The sequence below is a fragment of the Topomyia yanbarensis genome, chromosome 2 (assembly GCF_030247195.1).
Source record: "Topomyia yanbarensis strain Yona2022 chromosome 2, ASM3024719v1, whole genome shotgun sequence".
In the NCBI taxonomy this organism is placed as follows: domain Eukaryota; kingdom Metazoa; phylum Arthropoda; class Insecta; order Diptera; family Culicidae; genus Topomyia; species Topomyia yanbarensis.
In genome coordinates this window covers 241,990,460-242,014,048 of record NC_080671.1, presented here as the reverse complement: position 1 = coordinate 242,014,048, position 23,589 = coordinate 241,990,460, and the positions used below count along the sequence as shown (strand labels likewise).

General features: G+C 34.9%; 1 long non-coding RNA gene across 2 annotated transcripts; it reads left to right on the top strand.

Moving 5' to 3' along the window:
• Positions 1 to 10,157: 10,157 nt before the first annotated feature.
• Positions 10,158 to 23,457, top strand: LOC131683000 (uncharacterized). Of its 2 annotated transcripts, XR_009304315.1 has the most exons (6): positions 10,158 to 10,321; positions 10,511 to 10,639; positions 20,850 to 21,074; positions 21,157 to 21,339; positions 21,398 to 21,698; positions 21,756 to 23,457. It is a non-coding gene; the product is annotated as an uncharacterized LOC131683000 (long non-coding RNA). The 2 variants fall into 2 exon arrangements; XR_009304314.1 differs by having other exon boundaries at positions 20,850 to 21,339.
• Positions 23,458 to 23,589: the final 132 nt, after the last annotated feature.

Sequence of the window (23,589 nt, the reverse complement as noted above, 5' to 3'; positions counted from 1 at the left end):
TTTAAAAAATTACAAAAAATATAAAAATTAATTTACGCAACATTACGTACTACTGGTTTTGTAGAGGAAATCAGTGGCTACAAGTATTACTATATGTCATTACAATTCTCGTTGGCAATTTTTTGGAAATCACACTTTTTGGTCAAAGCTTCTGTATTATTGGCATATGGTAGAAAGTTTTAAAAAATTATAAAAAATATAAAAAATAATTTACGCAACATTACGTACGACTGGTTTTGTAGAGGAAATCAGTGGCTACAAGTATTACTATATGTCATTACAATTCTCGTTGGCAATTTTTTGGAAATCACACTTTTTGGTCAAAGCTTCTGTATTATTGGCATATGGTAGAAAATTTTAAAAAAAATACAAAAAATATAAAAATTAATTTACGCAACATTACGTACTACTGGTTTTGTAGAGGAAATCAGTGGCTACAAGTATTACTATATGTCATTACAATTCTCGTTGGCAATTTTTTGGAATTTACATTCTTCTCCAGAATCCGGATAATGTTCAGTATGGCAGGTGAACTTTTTGGTATGGAAGCTTTTCTGAAAACGAGCTTTTTGGTAGGTGGAATATATATGCTTTTAGGTTGGAAGAAAATATTTGCACGTGGTGGAGATAATTTGGAAAAATCATAAAAAATATAAAAAATAATTTACGCAACATTAGGTACTACTGGTTTTGTAGAGAAAATCAGTGGCTACAAGTATTACTATATGTCATTACAATTCTCGTTGGTAATTTTTTTGGAAATAACACTTTTTGGTCAAAGCTTTTGTATTATTGGCATATGGTAGAAAAATTTAAAAAATTACAAAAAATATAAAAAATAATTTACGCAACATTACGTACTACTGGTTTTGTAGAGGAAATCAGTGGCTACAAGTATTACTATATGTCATTACAATTCTCGTTGGCATTTTTTGGAAATCACACTTTTTGGTCAAAGCTTCTGTATTGTTGGCATAAGAATTTTTTTTTAAAAATTACAAAAAAATATATAAATTAATTTACGCAACATTACGTACTACTGGTTTTGTAGAGGAAATCAGTGGTTACAAGTATTGCTATATGTCATTACAATTCTCGTTGGCATTTTTTTGGAATTTACATTCTTCTCCAGAATCCGGATAATGTTCAGTATGGCAGGTGAACTTTTTGGTATGGAAGCTTTTCTGAAAACGAGCTTTTTGGTAGGTGGAATATATAAGCTTTTTGGTTGGAAGAAAATATTTGCACGTGGTGGAGATAATTTGGAAAAATCATAAAAAATATAAAAAATAATTTACGCAACATTACGTACTACTGGTTTTGTTGAGGAAATCAGTGGCTACAAGTATTACTATATGTCATTACAATTCTCGCTGGCAATTTTTTGGAAATAACACTTTTTGGTCAAAGCTTTTGTATTATTGGCATATGGTAGAAAATTTTAAAAAATTACAAAAAATATAAAAATTAATTTACGCAACATTACGTACTACTGGTTTTGTAGAGGAAATCAGTGGCTACAAGTATTACTATATGTCATTACAATTCTCGTTGGCATTTTTTTGGAAATCACACTTTTTGGTCAAAGCTTCTGTATTATTGGTATATGAATTTTTTTTTAAAAATTACAAAAAAATATATAAATTAATTTACGCAACATTACGTACTACTGGTTTTGTAGAGGAAATCAGTGGCTACAAGTATTGCTATATGTCATTACAATTCTCGTTGGCATTTTTTTGGAAATCACACTTTTTGGTCAAAGCTTCTGTATTATTGGCATATGGTAATTTTTTTAAAAAAATTGCAAAAAAATATAAAAATTAATTTACGCAACATTACGTACTACTGGTTTTGTAGAGGAAATCAGTGGCTACAAGTATTACTATATGTCATTACAATTCTCGTTGGCAATTTTTTGGAAATCACACTTTTTGGTCAAAGCTTCTGTATTATTGGCATATGGTAGAAAGTTTTAAAAAATTATAAAAAATATAAAAAATAATTTACGCAACATTACGTACTACTGGTTTTGTAGAGGAAATCAGTGGCTACAAGTATTACTATATGTCATTACAATTCTCGTTGGCAATTTTATGGAAATCACACTTTTTGGTCAAAGCTTCTGTATTATTGGCATATGGCAAAATTTTATAAAAAATTACAAAAAATATAAAAATTAATTTACGCAACATTACGTACTACTGGTTTTGTAGAGGAAATCAGTGGCTACAAGTATTACTATATGTCATTACAATTCTCGTTGGCAATTTTTTGGAAATCACACTTTTTGGTCAAAGCTTCTGTATTATTGGCATATGGTAGAAAGTTTTAAAAAATTATAAAAAATATAAAAAATTATTTACGCAACATTACGTACTACTGGTTTTGTAGAGGAAATCAGTGGCTACTAGTATTACTATATGTCATTACAATTCTCGTTGGCAATTTTTTGGAAATCACACTTTTTGGTCAAAGCTTCTGTATTATTGGCATATGGTAGAAAATTTTAAAAGAATACAAAAAATATAAAAATTAATTTACGCAACATTACGTACTACTGGTTTTGTAGAGGAAATCAGTGGCTACAAGTATTACTATATGTCATTACAATTCTCGTTGGCAATTTTTTGGAATTTACATTCTTCTCCAGAATCCGGATAATGTTCAGTATGGCAGGTGAACTTTTTGGTATGGAAGCTTTTCTGAAAACGAGCTTTTTGGTAGGTGGAATATATATGCTTTTAGGTTGGAAGAAAATATTTGCACGTGGTGGAGATAATTTGGAAAAATCATAAAAAATATAAAAATTAATTTACGCAACATTACGTACTACTGGTTTTGTAGAGGAAATCAGTGGCTACAAGTATTACTATATGTCATTACAATTCTCGTTGGCATTTTTTTGGAAATCACACTTTTTGGTCAAAGCTTCTGTATTGTTGGCATATGAAATTTTTTTTAAAAATTACAAAAAAATATATAAATTAATTTACGCAACATTACGTACTACTGGTTTTGTAGAGGAAATCAGTGGTTACAAGTATTGCTATATGTCATTACAATTCTCGTTGGCATTTTTTTGGAAATTACACTTTTTGGTCAAAGCTTCTGTATTATTGGCATATGGTAATTTTTTTTTAAAAAATTGCAAAAAAATATAAAAATTAATTTACGCAACATTACGTACTACTGGTTTTGTAGAGGAAATCAGTGGCTATAAGTATTGCTATATGTCATTACAATTCTCGTTGGCATTTTTTTGGAAATCACACTTTTTGGTCAAAGCTTCTGTATTATTGGCATATGGAAATTTTTTTTTAAAAATTACAAAAAATATAAAAATTAATTTACGCAACATTACGTACTACTGGTTTTGTAGAGGAAATCAGTGGCTACAAGTATTACTATATGTCATTACAATTCTCGTTGGCAATTTTATGGAAATCACACTTTTTGGTCAAAGCTTCTGTATTATTGGCATATGGTAGAAATCTTTGAAAAATTACAAAAAATATAAAATTTAATTTACGCAACATTACGTACTACTGGTTTTGTAGAGGAAATCAGTGGCTACAAGTATTACTATATTTTATTACAATTCTCGTTGGCAATTTTTTGGAAATCACACTTTTTGGTCAAAGCTTCGGTAGTATTGGCATATGGAAATTTTTTTTTTAAAATTACAAAAAATATAAAAATTAATTTACGCAACATTACGTACTACTGGTTTCGTAGAGGAAATCAGTGGCTACAAGTATTACTATATGTCATTACAATTCTCGTTGGCATTTTTTTGAAAATAACACTTTTTGGTCAAAGCTTTTGTATTATTGGCATATGTTAGAAAATTTTAAAAAATTACAAAAAATATAAAAATTAATTTACGCAACATTACGTACTACTGGTTTTGTAGAGGAAATCAGTGGCTACAAGCATTACTATATGTCATTGCAATTCTCGTTGGCAATTTTTTGGAGATCACACTTTTTGGTCAAAGCTTCTGTATTCTTGGCATATGGTAGAAAATTTAAAAAAAAATATAAAAAATATGCAAATTAATTTACACAACATGATGTACCATTGGTTTTGTAGAGGAAATAAGTGGCTATCAGAATTACCATATGTCATTACAATTCTTGTTGGCATTTTTTTAGAAACTACGTACTACTGGTTTTGTAGAGGTAATATGTAGGTACTCGAATTACAATACGTCAGTACAACACTCGTTGTCAATTTTTTGGAAATCACATTATTTTGTCAAAGCAGCCCATGATCGCATATTTGTCCCATTTTCTACGGTATTTCCTATCTTTATGGGACTGATTTGTGATCACGGGCAGTATATTATTGGCATGTGGAAGAAAATATTAATATTAAAATTAATTTTCGCAATATAACATACCACTCTGGGTCTGTAAAGGAAATATGTGGCTGCCAAAATTACCATATGTCATTACTATAGTCGTAGGCACTTTGTGGGGAATATTTTTTCTTTCAACACTCCTTGCTTACTGTTTATGGGAAAAGCTATAAAAAATAAAGCTATTAAAATTATTTATGCAACACGATTCGACGACTTTTCCTCGAAAATTTTTCCCCAACTTGTACCCTTTCCCCGAAAAGCATTACCCAGAATGATCCAATGCCCAGAAGTTCATTCCACAAATATAATCTTTTCCCAGAAATTTTTGCTAACATCAGAAAAGTACCCTTATTGCTTCGAATTTCGAAAAATCTTCATGAAAATCAATGTTGTTCAGAATCCTTCGAAGAGTGCACTGTTAATAACATTAGACTATAGCAGTATTTGCTCATTTCATTTAGTAATATAAATATACATGTAGGATAAATTTCCGAATTTGGTACGGGCACAGACTAACAGACATAATACTCCAAAACAATGCTTTGCCCGCTTTAACGGTCATTTTAAATATATTTGTAGTTGTAGGGACTGTGACCACATTTGAAATTAGAGCGCCACTGACATATGAATAAGCATATGGGGGATAGACCACTAATAAACAATTGTTTCAGTTTTGACATAAGTGTCTTTTATTTGGGCCATACCCCAAATAGCGAACACTCAACTAACGAACACCCCAACTAACGAATTTGTAATTCTACTTGTGGGCTTTTCCTACGAAATTATTTTAAGCGCAACAATTCAATTCAACTCTATTTTCTAATATTTTCCAATTATTTATTAAATATGATTGTGTACTTAAATTATATTTCAAATGCGTTGGTATTTTCAATACGACGCACTCAAACCCGCTAGTGCTTGCCCCACTAGTGAAAATTGTTTCAGTTTTGACATAAATGGCCATGCCCTAACTAGCGGACACCCAACTAACGAACACACCAACTAGCGAGCCCCAACTAATTCTACTTGTGGGCTTTTCCTAGGAAATTATCTTAAGTGCAACAATTCAATTCAACTCTATTTCTCAATATTTTCCACTTATTTATTATTGACTTTTTATATTCTGGATCTTTTATTATGATATTTGACAACTTTATGAATTTGTTAGGACATTCATTTAGTTCCTGTTCTTGCCACCAGGATACCACCATGAAATAAAAAGTCTACTTTCAGAGTACCACCTTCAAAGCCTTTACTGTTTAAGGTGGTGCTCTATAATAAATGAGCTTTTTGTTTGATGAGCTTTTTAGTAGGAGAGCTTTTTGGTAGATGAGCTTTTTGGTAGGTAACTTCACGGTAGTAAATTAAATCTGTATTTTTGTCCTAAAAAATCTTTTCTTCTGTATTTACTCCTCGAAAAATCTCTGTTTATATCTGTATCGAATCAGTTGAGTCGTTTAACCTTTTGCTGGATTCTCTATCGAAGATATTAATTCCTGTGGTTTAAATCAGTCAAGCAAGGACCTGTTTACATTTTCATAAAGAAACATTACAAATCGTTCTGATATTTTACATCCAGAAACTTTAACTTTATCGAACTTGCACAATGGAAAAATAATTTCTTCATTTAATGACTTCTGTTGATATATAATGTTATATACATTGAGTTGACCAATGTAGCTGTCGAATTTGCGGACAAAAAATTGAGAAATAAAGTCACAGAGCATTACAATTAACGTTTCTGAAAGTAGACTTCAGCCAGCCGGTTGCTGGGTGCTAACCTGAGTGTATTACAAACCTTTACCTTTCAGAGTGAGTGACCACTCTCAAAAATGAAGATGTATTTTAATATAGAGGGATAAGCTGAGAGAGACAGAGGAATTATTAGTGAAACTGAAAAAAATATTTCTAAAAATAGTTTTTGTAACATCATTTTTCAAAAATCTGTATATCTGTACATACACGCAAAAACCTATTTATCTGTGCATACAGATTCTTGGTCTGAAAATGGCTGAAAAATCTGTATAAATACAGATTATTCTGTATTTTTGGTAACCCTGGTTCTCATGTTGGTTACGATAATATGACGTCATGTCACCCTCCTGTGTGAACCATTTGGCGATTTTTTTAAACTTTAGGTCAAATTTGACAGTTCGAAAGTTTTCTCTTGAATGGAAAAATTTAACCGAGAGCAGAGATACCAGGCATATTTTTCAAATGTCTTCACATTTCATGAAAAAATGTCTTCATTTGTCTTCACCGACCAGGATTCTGAATCGGTTTTAGATTTTGAGCCAGAATTCTGCCAGAAATCGTTCGGAACCGAAACAAATTTGTCTTCTAAATGAAAAACCCGTCTTCACCTAAGACAAGACGTGACAATCGGCTTCTTATTTTCCCTTTAACATTCTTCTTTTCCCACATTTTCACCCTATCGAAACCCTCTAAGAACGGTTGGTTTCAAAATCGTCCAATGAATGACGTTCGTTGGACCAATTTGGACAACGTCCAAATAACCGTTCAACGTTGGTTGAACTAATTTTTTGGACGTCTCAGTGGGAATCTTCCGAACAGTGTTGCTATTGTTATTAATGAAAATGGAGTCTTGTTAATTTATATTATGCCGGAAATATTTTGTATCTTGAATCCACTATATTGATGAAGGGCACCGTTTTTCCATGTAGTGGGTGTTTAGTAAGGTTTGATGAAGCCACAATCTGAAAAATTTTAGATTGTGGTGTGGTTTTGTCTTATTTTTGTTAATGTTAATCAATCACGTATACGGTAAATGCATGATAAATACTTGTTTCACTTTGCCGCACAATTTCTCTTCAATTTAGTCATTTTTACTTTTTTTCAACGGTAATAATTTTATTTGTCAAAAGTTTCCACTCTTTCCAATAAATATAGCAACACTGCTTAACATAATTTCGCTATCCCTGCAGTAACATTGCGTACGGTGCAAAAAGTCAGAATCAACCAATCAGGAGCTGGACCATTCTGACGTAAAATTGGAACAAAAATGGCACCCTTATTGTCACGTCTTGTCTTAAGTCTGCACAGCCTATCAAATGTCTTCAAAATGAAGACATGTCTTCACATCTGGCATCGCTGACCGAAAGAGCAAACCATTTCAAATATTCATATATGGATAGTTATTTAGGCTGTGAACCATTTCTCGACAAACATATGATTACGGCCTAAAAGCCAACTGTCAAAATCTACTTTTAATGGAATTTCCGGACAAACCGTTACTAGCTGAACACAGTTCACAACAGTTTATGAAAGTGAAAACTTTTCTCTTTCGTTTACTACCAACATCTGTGATTGGCATGTAACGGTTTGTCCGGAATTTCCATTCAAAGTGGATTTTGACAGTTGGTTTTTAGGCCGTAATCATATGTTTGTCGAGATTTGGCGTTTTTTAACCTTTAGTTAAAATTTGACAGTTCGAAAGTTATTTTCTCTTGCATGGAAAAATTTAACCGAGAGAACGAACCATTTCAATAGTTGACATATGGATAGTTAATTAGAATTGACAGCTGCGATGACCACAAAGTTGTGAACATTTGTCAATATTTTAAAATTAGTTTTTTCTTATTACATTAAGTATGTCAGTCATAGTCTCGCAAAGTAAACATCCACATCATGAAATAACCCAAACAAATATTTATACAACACGTCATCGTTTCCATCTTTATCCCTTATTTTTGTATTGAAAAATATTGACAACCTCTACACGGTTAAATAGAACAACCTGCAGAATAAGGGGCCATGCATAAATGACGTAGCATTTTGGGGGTAGGGGGGGTATACCAAATTCGTGACGAAGTGTGACGAGGGGGAGGGTAGGGTCAGAAGCTGTGCGACGTAGCATCAAGTTTAATTTTTTTTTGACGGGCATCAAAACCCAATGATTAGAGAAAAGTGTGGGCACCATACCATGCCGTTCAAATTGACAGACTAGAGCGTATACAAAGATGTTTTGTGCGATTCGCCTCTGGAAACTTCCATGGAATGATCCAGTTGTGTTGCCTCCTTATGCCGATAGATGTATGCTACTCGGTCTGCAGACTCTGGCGACTCGCCGTATCTTCCTGCAAAGAGTTTTTGTTTTCGACTTGCTGTCAGGTAATATCGACAGTCCCGATCTTCTCTCGGGCGTTAATTTGTATGCGCCTCCTCGTGTTCTCCGTAACCCCACTCTGTTGTGGATCCCTAGACACCGTACTTCATATGGACAAAATAATCCACTGGAGAGATGTTGCCGCAGATTTAACGAAGCTTCTTCAGTGTATGATTTTAACATTTCCAAGCATAGATATAAGATATTAATAAGAAATATTTAGTTTTAAAATGCGTCTGTACGGTGTATACCGAAGATAAGGAAATAAATAATAAAATAAAATAAAAATAAATTTATTGTTCCTCAATTCCTAAGAGAAATAATTTCATGTGGTAAGTTTCTCGATTTGCGGAATTTCAAGCTCGCAAGAAAACGAAAAGATTTAGTATGCTAGATTAGTTAGCTACTCTTGCTAACTAGTCGATTTAGTTTGGTACCTGAATTAATTTTTTTTCTTCGGGTTCAACCAAACCAATATAGTAATTTAGGTGAACGAATTCTTCTTAGAATCATTGGCAGCTGTAGGATTATGAACTGAGAGAACTCCATGCTCCATGACATAAAATTCAAAACAAAACTATCAAAACTATATTTGTCATGAAATGGAATTATTTTGGGCGCAATTTGCTGTTATAACGAAAATGTTAATAAAAGCCGTCAAAGAAGAATTGCATAACATTTTTTTTCATCTCACTGCCCCGGAGGGGGGGAGAGTGGTAAATGCTACGTCATTTACAAGGGGGAGGTTAGAGTTTTGTGACCTAATGCTACGAGGGGGGAGGGAGGGGTCGAAAATAGCCGAAAAAAAGCTACGTCATTTGTGTACGGCCCCTAAGTTCTTTTAACGTACTTTTGAGTTGTGCGTCGCTTTCGCACTTATTAGTGTTGTCAAAAACAAAAACAGAGATTCGACTCAGTCGAGGTCTTCCGTGGAGGAAGGTACTTTTGAGTTGTTTGGGGTGAACTCAAAATTAGGTAAATTCAACTTAAATTTGAGTATAAAAAACCTATCAATGAGTTGTAATTTTTGCCGTGGTTAAATGGAAACTACCTTCAACACGGTTTACCTAATTTTAAGTTCCCCCACGATACCACGAGATTGAGTCAAAGGAACTCAATTTTAGGTAGTTTTTCGTTTCCGTGTATTAGGTACAGAAAATGTTTCCACCTTTTAATTCTGCATCATGGGCAAAATTTTAACAATCGACCCAGTGCGCCAAAATCCCAGTGCGCCAAAACGCAGGCCAATCCTGCTCTACCACAGTGGATTGCATTTGTCATTGCTCTATCAAGCCATTAGAGCGAAAGAGAGAATCATTCGAGTGTGCCTTTCTGGTAGTCAAATTGTTGTTTCTCTCGCTTTTACACTTTCCAATTAGGCAATCCATTAGACGTTTGTTTGACAATTCAGCGGTGGGTTCTGTCAACAAGTCTGCTCCTGCGAACAGAAAAACTCGTCCGACAAGCATCTTTCGTTAGTCCGATTCGTTTGATGTTGGACCGAATCAACGATATTGTCGGACGTCGCACCCCTCGGATTAACGTCAGAAGAAGTAAACAAGAAATAATCAGCTGATCAGAAACGTCTCATGGATTGCCTAATTCGTTGATTGACGTCCTTGAGTTGCGTTTAGTTCAGTTTTACTCGTGATCGCGCGTGCATGTGTGGTGTCGACTGTCGCGAAATAGGGAAAATTCCTGGAAAACCACACGGTTTCATGTTTTACCTTTATTAGAATGGAAATGATTTCTTGTCGGAAGCAGTTTCTCCGACTGATACGGACCCGGAGAACGCAAGTTTCGGTGAATCTGGATGGATTTGTGCACAGGTAAAAAAATATAGGGAAAGTTTTTACATCTCCTAAGTTGTCCCTTATTTTTTGTTGGACACGCGTCACGGTTTAAATACTCAGCTGACAGTAACCGTTCATGTGTTTTGCCGTGTACTGCTTAGAAATTGCAAAAAAAATCCTAGAAATAGTACAGCATTTTATATTTTTCTTTTGTTTTAAATTCAGTACGGATTTTCTGTCGAAAGCAGTTTCCACGGCGGACACGACTGTATTGCATTGCAATGACTACGGAAAACGCCGGTTCCGGCAAATCTGGCAGGATTTGTGCAAAACACCAACAAGGGGTCTGCACAGGTAAGAGTTTTGAAATTAATTTAGGACATGTTTTTACATGAAATTGCACGAGTCCTTTATTTTCTTATTAAACACGAGCCGTGGTTTCGATACTCGTACTGACAGAAACCTTTCATTTCTACCTATTTGCTTGTGTGAAAAATAGAGTACCATTTATCCGATCCGTCATCGGTACCGGAACGTCAAAATTAGTTGCATCTCAGTCGAACACATTCCGGAACCGATTTGTAATTCTGAATGGATTCCAGATCAAATGCGACTCAACCGGTTGTTACATTTGAGCTGGAATCAATTCAGTGTTCCGAATGGTTTGACCGGGATGATGTCCCTATAAAGAAGTTCACACACAGTATCAACAGCAAGGAGAGTGTTAACGTACGGAAGGCGTGAATGTACATGCGAATACATTTAACTTAAGGACGATTCAGACGATACATCAGCTTCCGTCAACGTCGGCGGAACGTCGCCGTTCCGTCACGATAAGCTCGCAGTCACGCATTTCTCGTGTGCACGTTTACACGTACCGTACGTCAAAACGTTTCGTGCCGTTGATGTTGTGCGTGAATGCCTCCATATAATTGCATGTAACTAATCTCAACGTTCCGTACCGGTGACGGAAGCCTGATGTATCGTGTGAATCGTACTTTATCCGAACAGAACGGTGACGTGACGTTGACCTTCGGTTTCGTCAACGTTGATATTCTGTTTGAACTAAAAGCGACAAGTCTGGGCCCTTTATCAGTCGCGTCACCGAGTTAAGTACGATTCACACCATACATCAGGCTTCCGTCACCGTAACGGAACATCAAGATTAGTTACATGCAGTTAAATGGAAGCATTCACACACAACATCAACGGAACGGAACGTTTTGACGTACGGCACGTGTGAACGGGCACAAGAGAAAAGTGGTGACGTTCCGTTGACTTTGACGGAAGCTGATGTATCGTCTGAATCGTCCTTTACTAGAACAAAATATCCTTCAAGTCACTAATGTCGTTTTTGGGTGAAGTGAAACCGAGTCAGGTTCTACCCCAACTGGTGTCAAAATATATAAACTGATTTAGAATTTTAGTATTTTAGACTTTTAAAATTTTAGAATTTTAGAATTTTAGAATTTTAGAATTTTAGAATTTTAGAATTTTAGAATTTTAGAATTTTAGAATTTTAGAATTTTAGAATTTTAGAATTTTAGAATTTTAGAATTTTAGAATTTTAGAATTTTAGAATTTTAGAATTTTAGAATTTTAGAATTTTAGAATTTTAGAATTTTAGAATTTTAGAATTTTAGAATTTTAGAATTCCAGAATTTTAGAATTTTAGAATTTTAGAATTTTAGAATTTTAGAATTTTAGAATTTTAGAATTTTAGAATTTTAGAATTTTAGAATTTTAGAATTTTAGAATTTTAGAATTTTAGAATTTTAGAATTTTAGAATTTTAGAATTTTAGAATTTTAGAATTTTAGAATTTTAGAATTTTAGAATTTTAGAATTTTAGAATTTTAGAATTTTAGAATTTTAGAATTCTAGAATTTTAGAATTTTAGAATTTTAGAATTTTAGAATTTTAGAATTTTAGAATTTTAGAATCTTAGAATTTTAGAATTTTAGAATTTTAGAATTTTAGAATTTTAGAATTTTAGAATTTTAGAATTTTAGAATTTTAGAATTTTAGAATTTTAGAATTTTAGAATTTTAGAATTTTAGAATTTTAGAATTTTAGAATTTTAGAATTTTAGAATTTTAGAATTTTAGAATTTTAGAATTTTAGAATTTTAGAATTTTAGAATTTTAGAATTTTAGAATTTTAGAATTTTAGAATTTTAGAATTTTAGAACTTTAGAATTTTAGAATTTTAGATTTTTTGAATTTTTGAATTTTTGAATTTTTGAATTTTAGAATTTTAGAATTTTAGAATTTTAGAATTTTAGAATTTTAGAATTTTAGAATTTTAGAATTTTAGAATTTTAGAATTTTAGAATTTTAGAATTTTAGAATTTTAGAATTTTAGAATTTTAGAATTTTAGAATTTTAGAATTTTAGAATTTTAGAATTTTAGAATTTTAGAATTTTAGAATTTTAGAATTTTAGAATTTTAGAATTTTAGAATTTTAGAATTTTAGAATTTTAGAATTTTAGAATTTTAGAATTTTAGAATTTTAGAATTTTAGAATTTTAGAATTCTAGAATTTTAGAATTTTAGAATTTTAGAATTTTAGAATTTTAGAATTTTAGAATTTTAGAATTTTAGAATTTTAGAATTTTAGAATTTTAGAATTTTAGAATCTTAGAATTTTAGAATTTTAGAATTTTAGAATTTTAGAATTTTAGAATTTTAGAATTTTAGAATTTTAGAATTTTAGAATTTTAGAATTTTAGAATTTTAGAATTTTAGAATTTTAGAATTTTAGAATTTTAGAATTTTAGAATTTTAGAACTTTAGAATTTTAGAATTTTAGATTTTTTGAATTTTTGAATTTTTGAATTTTTGAATTTTTGAATTTTAGAATTTTAGAATTTTAGAATTTTAGAATTTTAGAATTTTAGAATTTTAGAATTTTAGAATTTTAGAATTTTAGAATTTTAGAATTTTAGAATTTTAGAATTTTAGAATTTTAGAATTTTAGAATTTTAGAATTTTAGAATTTTAGAATTTTAGAATTTTAGAATTTTAGAATTTTAGAATTTTAGAATTTTAGAATTTTAGAATTTTAGAATTTTAGAATTTTAGAATTTTAGAATTTTAGAATTTTAGAATTTTAGAATTTTAGAATTCTAGAATTCTAGAATTCTAGAATTTTAGAATTTTAGAATTTTAGAATTTTAGAATTTTAGAATTTTAGAATTTTAGAATTTTAGAATTTTAGAATTTTAGAATTTTAGAATTTTAGAATTTTAGAATTTAAGAATTTTAGAATTTTAGAATTTTAGAATTTTAGAATTTTAGAATTTTAGAATTTTAGAATTTTAGGATTTTAGAATTTTAGTATATTAGAATTTTGGAATTTTAAAATTTTAGGATTTTAGAATTTTTCAACTTGTTATTCTAATATTTCCATCGAATTATTGACTATAATATAGACAATAATTCGATGGAAATATTAGGATAATAAGTCGAAATTTACCCGGAATAATTCATAATTTCACGTACCCCCGGGGTGAATTTCACCTACGGTTGAAAAATATTGTTTTAGCACTTATAACTTCACAAATGTGGTCTCAGGAGTGAACCTACAAACGCCCGTATTCGCGCGATTATTAATCGATTACGTCCGGAAGTCTCTAGTAGCATAGATCCAACGCCTTCAGGTGAACCAAACAAAAAAATGACGCTCACATCCACTAAACAACACGTCTCATGGCGTCAAAAAAACCGAATATATACACACGAATTCACATACACGCGACCAACACGTTAACATACAAATGCTTCAATCTTCGCGATAATCCACGCCACTTACACTCGCGTTCTCGCACGGAGCTATTCAAATAGGGTTGCTATGATTAATAATAAAATCCACTTGTTTTGAAGTCATGCTGCTTCTTTAGTTAATAACTTTTCTCAGCGAATTTTCACAAACTTACAATGTTCCACGAATGTGTTCAGTTGAAAAATACCTTTAGAAATATATAGTGCTCTCATGAATTCATTGATAAGGTGATTTTTTAAGGATTTTTTTTGAATTTTAACCGATATTCCATACTAATTTCCATATAAACTTTGAAATTTTTGGAAGTTCCGTAGACAACCGATCGGTACCAAAATTTGCACAATTACTAAGGGCCAATAGAGCCTGGTGGAGCTAAAAGTCAAAAATTGAACCAATCTAAGGTCCATGCCTTCAATTGGACCAATTAAAAAAGAATCCTCTCATATCCACTAGACAACAAGTTCCATGGCGATATGACCGAGAACTCTAGTGATATGGGGTAACTCACTCTCTGTCAGAATGCACTCACTCCCTGTCAGAATGCACCGAAAACTAAATATCAGAATGGCGGTCCGTGTGACCATCCCAGAACACAAGCGAATATGTGAATGGAACCACAATTTTAAAATCGAATTTATACACGCGAGCACATCCCTCCCCAAGGTTGAGGGGTTTGACGCTAATGCAAACATCATCAAGCATATCGCGTGCGTTAGTGCTACAGAACCTTTGACAGCCAATTGCTTTAAAATTTACGCCTCGATAGTGGTGCATCGAGGCGACCGAGAGGGCTTAAGCGCCTTTTTTTATCGGTCGACTTCGTCATCGTGCATGGACTAATTAAATTAATTTAATATTTAAATTAATTTAATAAATATATAAGTAGAAACCTATTAGTTGTCGTTTTGTAATAATCGTAGTTTTTCGTACTAGTGTATAATTGCTATGTACTAGTCGTGTGTATGTGTTCGTCTTAGTATTTGTGACATTTGGGTCAGGGAATGGATGCGGAACTAGCATATAATACTTCTGGTATTCAATTTGTGCATTTGGTTCTATTCTTTCGAGGTTAGATTGGATAAATTAGGGTATAATGAATTTACCGACGCACGTGAATCATCCATTCCGGTCAGCACAGCATGATGAAAGTCTAACAAAATGCGATCGTCGTTAATGGTAAATATACAACATTTGCTGCATTTAGACGAGTTTGATTGCATGTTACATGTGTTTTCCTATTCTACTTCATTGGTCTCTTTCTTTTGTACTTGTATTAGTTTGCTTGTATCTTTTTTTTCTTTATTCGGGATGGTATGATTCCTTTTATTAGTATATACCTACTATACGCTATCTATACTCATACAGGTACAAACGCTCGTGGCATTCGCGATAACACAAACTTGGTCACAAAGCGACCATGCAATTGCAATAATCCACACATAATTACACCCACGATTTCGCCAACATGAAAACATCCCGGTAGTTAAGTAAACGTAGCACCTTTAAACTTCCAAAGGCGGTCTCAGACATTAACCCACCACTCGCGCGATCATGAAACGGTCACGTCCGGAAGTCTTACCTCGGTCCTAGCAGTCTGGACTAATACCTTCAGTTGAACCAATGAAAAAGTGACGCTCATATTTACTAAACAACACGTTCCATGGTGACATGACCTGGAACTCCTGGGGAAACGGACTCTATTCTACAATCTGTACCATACACTAAAAATTAAGCATCAGATTCACGGTCCGCGCGCGATCAAACAAGAATACACGCTACATCATTATAAAATTAAAATTATACACGTGACAAACACGTTAATATGCAAATGCATGAGCCCTTCGCGACCATCCCCGCCACCTACACCCGCGATCTCGTAAACATGATAACATCCCGGTGATAAAGTGAATGTATCAGCTCCTATACATTTTCAAACGCGGGGTCAAGCGTAAACCTAAAAACTCCGCTCGCACGATCATGAATTGATCACTTTCGGATGTTTCTATCCTTGATATCAGCAGACTAGGTCCATGCCTTTAATTGACAATTAAAAAACTAAAACAGGTTTTCACCTAGATGCAATTGTGCCTTTCTCAATCATGAACACGAGAATTTTTGCGTTGTTTATGTTCATTAAAAGCTTACAAATGTACATACTACATTTTTATTATACACGATATGACAACTATATACAAAAAAAAAGAAATCATTATTCGAGTTCTAAAATTTTGCAAAAGAAAAAACAGCCACTGTAATATTGCATTGAAAAAAGGTGCGAAATCGGCAAAGTCCCAAAAAGTCGATTTTTATAAAAAAAAATTCGAGGTAACATGAAATTTCGACGTTTCATGCATTTTAAAGATGTTTGGCATCAAAAATACGAATTCGATTTCTGAAATTTCCCTTTGAAAAAATTTCGAGTTCCGGCTCATATGATATGTGACCGGACGATTCAATCTATATTTCCGGACCCATATAAGCGATCCATACGAAATTTTATAGACATATGTGGGGATTATAGGGGAATATTATAGCTATCATTTGGGACAAAGTTCGTGAAAATCGGCCCAACCATTTCCGGGAAACTGATGTGAGTTCGTTAATTTTCAAATATTGCCGCTTTTCCCGGGCACTTCCGTAACCGTCTATGGTGGTCAATGTAGTCAACGAAAGTTTGGTTGGCCGTCGGTGACCTAGAACTGCAAATTTAAGTTGTTTGAAAGACATTATAGCGAAATTTTTACCTTTTTTGCTTTCATCGGAATATCGGTTTGAATCGGAATTTGCTATGTGATCGCACGCCACAACCTGTAACTCCGGAACCGGAAGTCGGATCGTGATGAAATTAAATAGCCATTTACGAGGGCGCAACACCTTTCATTTGAGACTAAGTTTGGTTGAATCGGTTTAGCCATCTCCGAGAAACCGATGTGACTGTTATTCTGAATTTGGATACTTCCGCCGGGGCTTCCAGAACCGATGATAGTGACCAATGTGGCCAAAGAGACTTTGAATGGCTGTTAATGAACTAATACTACAAATCGAAGCAGTTGTGGTCATATTTTGGAAAATGTTTTACCTTTATACATTCATTGCAGAGTTTATGCTTAAGCCCTTTGCGATTAATAACGCACACCTACGCCCGCGATCACGCAAACAACATAACACCCCGGTAATAAGATGAACGTTTAAGCACTTACGAAGTTACAAACGTCCGTTGCGATTACGTCCGGAAACCATTACCCTCTGTCCTAATAACTTAGGTCAATACATTCAGTAGGACCAATCAAAAAATAACGCTCATATCCACTAGACAACACGTTCCACGGCGACATGTCCGGGAACTCTAGTGATATGGAAGACCTAACTTTCTTCTAGCATCTGAGCCGTACATCAAAAATAAAGTATTGGATTCACGGTCCGCGCGCGATCATTCAAGAACACATGCGAATGTGCGAAAGGCACACGGTTTTAAAAAACAATTTATACACGCTAAGTTACATACAGACGCACACGCGATCGAACACGTTAACGTACAAATGCTCGAGTTCTTCGCGATGATACACGCGATCGCGAAGTCCCTACGCCCGACATACCTGAACCGTACAATGAATATCACATTCAGAATCACGGCTCGCTACAATTGGTCTAAAGTAGTGTTTTATTGGGCGCCATTGCCTGTCTCGTCTGCAAATTGTAGCATGTGATTTTGACGGGGAGCCCTTCCGAGAATCTAGCTCTACAGCTCCAGTAGGACAACTCTCGAAAAAAAAAGAATTTATGCATGCAAGCACATGCGACAAATACATTAACATACGAACACTTACGCCCTTCGCGATAATATACGCACACCTACGTTCGCGATCGCGCAAACTTGATAATATCACGGTAATAAGATGAACGTGTTAGTATTTATGAAGTTACAAACGCGAACACACAAACGGCCGTGTTCGCGCGAGCATGAATCGGTCTCGTCCGGAAATCTTTATCCTCCGTCCTAGCAACTTAGGGGCCGTTCATAAACGTGGACTCATAGGGTGGACGGGTGGTCTAGCAAAAATTAACGTTTGTCTACGAGGGTGGAGACGGGGGGTCTATTTGCAAAAATATGCGTAGATTTTGATTTTTTTTTTTGTAATTTTCGTATTACTAATGGGATTTAAAGCGAATTGGGTTCAACATACTAGTCGATTCAGCTAGATGTATTTATGCAGACACTTCGAAGCTAGTACACTATTGAAGTAACTTCTCTTTAGGCAACCACTCAACCCAGAACCTACGTAATTGGACAAAGCAACAACCTTTCTTGCGTATATTTAGATATAGTAAAATTCAAACTGATTAACTCCAGTGAACGCTTTGTTGTAGAATTCTAGGAATAACACAAAATGACAGTTCTAAAGACGATCTCCCAAAGTTCCTCTCCGTAAAAGATTTTGACTGTAAAATCCTGCAGTCGTGAATTATCATCTCAGACACCACTAGCAGACACGCATGGACCATTAAATGTATGAACCAGTTAAAGTTCAAAAATGGTCAAAGTTAAGCATTAAAACCACCATGATAACAAGAAACGCCCGATTTTTGATTTTGAGGTAGTCTGATTTTTTAAATTTTTAATTTAATAATTTCGGTGACCCAAGCTGTGTAGTTAAACTTCTACAACAAAGCGTTCACTCGAGTTGATCAGTTTGAAATTTTTTTTGAAATCGTTTACACTAATTTCAAAATCTTGAAACACCCGTTAAATTTTACGTTTTGGCCCGGCGCAAATCCTGGCAATCCGATTCTACTATATAAATATTCGCAATTAAGGTTTAATACTTAGCGATAATACTTACTTAGGTGATATGACTATTGATTACATAAGAAAAATAGATATTTTCGGAAAGATTTGGATAGTTTCGTCCCCTTAATCGAATAAGACAATTCAGATTATCCCATTATCTTAGAAATATTGAAACTTGTTCACGAAAATTGAAATTTTGCGTGCATGTTTAGTTAAATATTTCATTCTAGATAATACTTAACATCGACAGTATAATTTCAAATTGTTAGCTAAAGTTTATCAATTTTTACGCTCCACTAATGCTCAAAAAGTACTTGCTAGCTTAGCAATCATGCACTGTTGGTAAAAGTAGCATTTCAGCTAAACTTGAATTAGTTATAGCAATAGGTATATCTTTTGAAACATTCTTGTGTGACTTACTTAGAAAAGAAGTATTTCGCTATAAAAATATTTGACAGCACTTTTAAATTCACACTTGTATTATATTACATACTACACGGTGTTCTTATAAGTCCAACTTATAGTATAGTGAAATTAAAACGGAAACCTTTCTCAAAACTGTAAGAAATTTATAAAATTCGACATACAAGTCTTGTATTTCGGAGAAAACTATTTTGATTTTATATTTCCTTAAATTGATACTCATTGATTTGAGCAGTAGTACACAAAAAACCAATGTCAAAAGCTTTATTCATCAATGTTTGTTTTTGTTCTTAATATTTGAAAAGCTTGAAAGAAATCTGAACGACTCAGGTTAAATTTTTATTTGACCGTATAATGTGCTTCTTACTATTTTCATATTTTCCACAAATAAAAAAATCGAAAAGTCTACTTAGCCTTTAGAGGCGGAGGGGGTTGGCAAAAATCTACTTATGTCTACTAGGGAGAGGGGGTGCTGGGTTCAAAAAATCTCAAATTTCGGTCTACGTGGGTCCCTTAACTTCCTACATTTAGTTGGACCAATCAAAAAATAATGCCCATACTTGACATGGATGAACCTCCAGTTTAAAAACCGGTTAAAATTAAATAATTCGTATGCAAGAGTATCCGTATACCGCAACGTTCAAGATAAAAAGTCGGCTAAAAAACTACTTTGTAAGAATCGGTTAATTTTTTCGGTTTTTATACTGAAGGTTATTTAATCCGACTCTTACAGAGGAGAACCTCAGTTCGATTTTTATGCTTGAAGTTTATATCAGAATTATACATTCAAAACATTTGAAGCAGGTTTTACGAAGCATGTTCTGTCCTTGCGATTTTATTTTGGGTCGCTCATATCCACTAGACAACACGTTCCATGGCGACACTAGTGAACTCTAGTGATATGGAAAAACTCACTTTCTTCTTGCATCTGAACCGAACACCAAAAATTACGTATCTGATTCACGGTCCGCGATCATCCAAGAACACATGCGAATATGCGAAAGGCACACGGTCATAAAATATAATTTATACACGCGAAGTTACATACACGTTAACATACGCGACATAGAAACTCACACGCGATCGAAAACGTTAATGTACAAACGCCTAAACCCTTCACTATGATACACGCAATCGCGAACTCCCTACGCCCGCACATATCTGAACCGTAAAATGAATATCACATTCAGAATCACGACCCACTGCAATTGGCCTTAAGCAGTTTAGTGGGTAACATCTCCCGTCTCGTTTTCAATTGTATTGTTAGGAGTCCTGTCGAGACCCTAGCTCTACTGCTCCAGTAGGACAACTCTCGAGAAAAATGTACTCTGGGTCTTAACTGGAGTGTGCGGCGAAGGGTTACTCCCCCACATATCGCACAACCATGTCCTAACCCCAACTCGTTAAACCCCCTCAGATCCCTCTCCACCAGTCCCATCAGACTACCACCCCATCAGACCCCGATAATCTAGGTCAATCCAATCTGATCCCTTAGATAAACAGCCAAAACAGTGTACCGTATTATTCGTATAATCTATTCAAATTTATTCACAGATTCGTTTTTTTCAGGTGTTGAACGTGATCATGGAGTTCGGTAATTTATTTGTTTTCGTGACACTTATTCAGGACTTTTTTTGGTAGAATTGTTTACACCTGATTTCCATGATAGTCCACCCTGGACACTAATCCAGACACATTAACCTGCCCAGAAACCAGTGTCATGCAAACTCGTTCGGGTCCAAATGCTTTCCGAGTTTCAAAGTTTTGCGATCGTCTAAATATTTCAAATTAATGGTAACGATAAACTTTGTCGGATAGAAAAACTTTCAGTATAGTAATAGTCTGTATCACCTGGCAATCTGACTTCCTTGAATAGCACAAACCGTCGTCATTTTATATCCTTGCATTATGGAAATTGTGCAAAACTCGGCAGGATACGACCAGCACCGAGCTATATGACAATTGGTAGTGGTCGAAAAATGCAAGTGTTACTCCGGAGCTCCTATTGAACCACTAATAATCTAATCGTTGCACAATTATTTCGTGGTTAATTTGTGTGGTTTGTTTACATTTCTGATTCCTGGATCCCCAATTACCAAACTTTTTTTTCTTTCCAGGAAATGAACCACTACGGCAGCCGATACACGTCGTTCGCCTTTGCTAGTGGAGGGATCGCTGGCAGAGGCGGTGCCCGAGGGGAACTGAGCAGTGGAAATTTGAGCAGAAAGCTGAGTAGTCCGATGGCAGAGTCGACACAGCTGGACAGCAGCGGTATTCGGGGGAATCTTTACGACAGTCCGGTACGACAGGTTGGAGTTGGGAAAAGAAGCCTACCTCTCCGTTGCAAAATAGCAGGACAAATTTTAGAAGCAGCTGAACGGCGTCCGGGTCCAGTATGGATCGATTGATTGATCCTAAGTGAGTTGGCAAGTTTACACGTCCTTTATAGGTTCTAATTCAAGTTTAATTTTGTAGGATTTACGCGGATGTTCAGAGCCGAGGATTGGTTAACCGGTTGGTAAAGTACCACGATGAAACGCAATCGCCGTTAAATAAGAGTCAATCGATGACTATCCTGTACTCGAAGCCGGGTCAATTTCCTGTGTGGTGGAGGAGAAACAATTCTTCGATAGCTACCATTGGTTCGGATTTCCCCGTCAGAGAAGTCCGTGTTTCAGGCTGACACAAGGTGGAACATTTTACGGGAGGGATCGTTGCTCATTCCGGCGGAACCTCATCTGAAGATGGTCCAAACACATAGACACGAGGATGAGATTGATGCGGAAAATAGTGTGATTGCGCCTTCAACAGAACTGGATGCCGATTGGATTAAGAAACAATGTAAGGAGGTTGATTCAGGCGAAGCTGGTACGAAGCAAGCTCGGGAAATTACATACACGGCTTCGCCCCCGTGTCGAGGTTCGGCGAATCAGCAGCTGCAGACGAAGAAATTATGTAGTAAAAATAATATCTCAAGTTCACTTAGCTCGAGCCTAGTGATGAACACTCCGAAAGTGGAACACGTAGCGCACCGACCGGCACGATTAAATGTGGATGTCTTTCTCGACGCCGGCAACATTGAATGCGACGGTTCCAGTTAGCATGATTGAATCGAGCAAGCCGGCAAAATTAAGTAGGATTGATTCCGCTCCTTTGCCACAGATTACGAGAATTTTTCCGGAGTTTCAACTGCCTCTAATGAAATATCCGCCACTAAAACTAACATTTAACAAGAAATATAACGTCCATGACATGACGAAACGGTGGTTCGACCCCCGTCCACAGACAGTGAAGGATGATGATGATAAAGTAGGCGGACGAATCAGTTTCATTAAGCCAAAGGATAAATCGCCTATTATGAGCAATGCCAAGGTTGTCCTGAAGAGGTTCGAGCGCTCGAAATCATCGTTGATTCTGAGCTGCTTGAGTGATGATTTTGATGAAGACGAGGAATCGCCTATAGTTAGGCCATCGCAGGGTTCATTTTATACGATAGACACCACGGATGCACCACCGAAGGTTGCAGAGAAGAAACGGCTTCCGTCCCGATAATGAGCGGTATTTCAGCAATAGTTAATAGCCCGATCAAGGATCCTGGCCTAGGTAAAATTGATCCATCGAAACCGGTGGAAAATGTAAAAACGATAGAGCAACCGAAGTAACCCACGGGATTTGCTTTCGGAAGTACAACTGCTACCGTCAGCTAGGCTCCGGTTACAGCACATCAAACCGATACATAATTTGCATTTGGGACGCCCACTTAACCGGTTACTGCTAAAATCAAATCATCGGAAATACCACGTATCGTTTTCCTGTGCTTGGATTTCGATACGTACGGAATCGGACGGCATTTATCGCCGATACCATTTTATCGGGAAATAATGCGATTCGAGGTATTAATCACACGCCTACATCAAAAAATTATATACTTTGCAACTAATATTTTAAAAAGCCTGACGCTAATAAAAATTTTGAATCAAAAAAATATTGCTGTTTTTGTTTTTATTTGAAAAAAAGAAAACCCAAACGTTTAAAATAAGAAGAAGAAAACGAAAATAATGAGCACGACGATCGCTCGATTTTCTATAGTTCTACATCGGGCTCACGTCGGTCCGATTACGTCGATGCGTTTGGCATATTTGAAGGTTGACGCGGTTCATGCAAATGGTGCAAAATTGCAGGATATAAACCCGATATCCTGCTCTGATCGGCCCGTTATCGGGCTTAGTCGACCCGATCATCGGCCTGATAATCGGGCCGATTGAGCTCTACAAAATTTACTGGGGAGCTGTCAAATTTAACTACACGG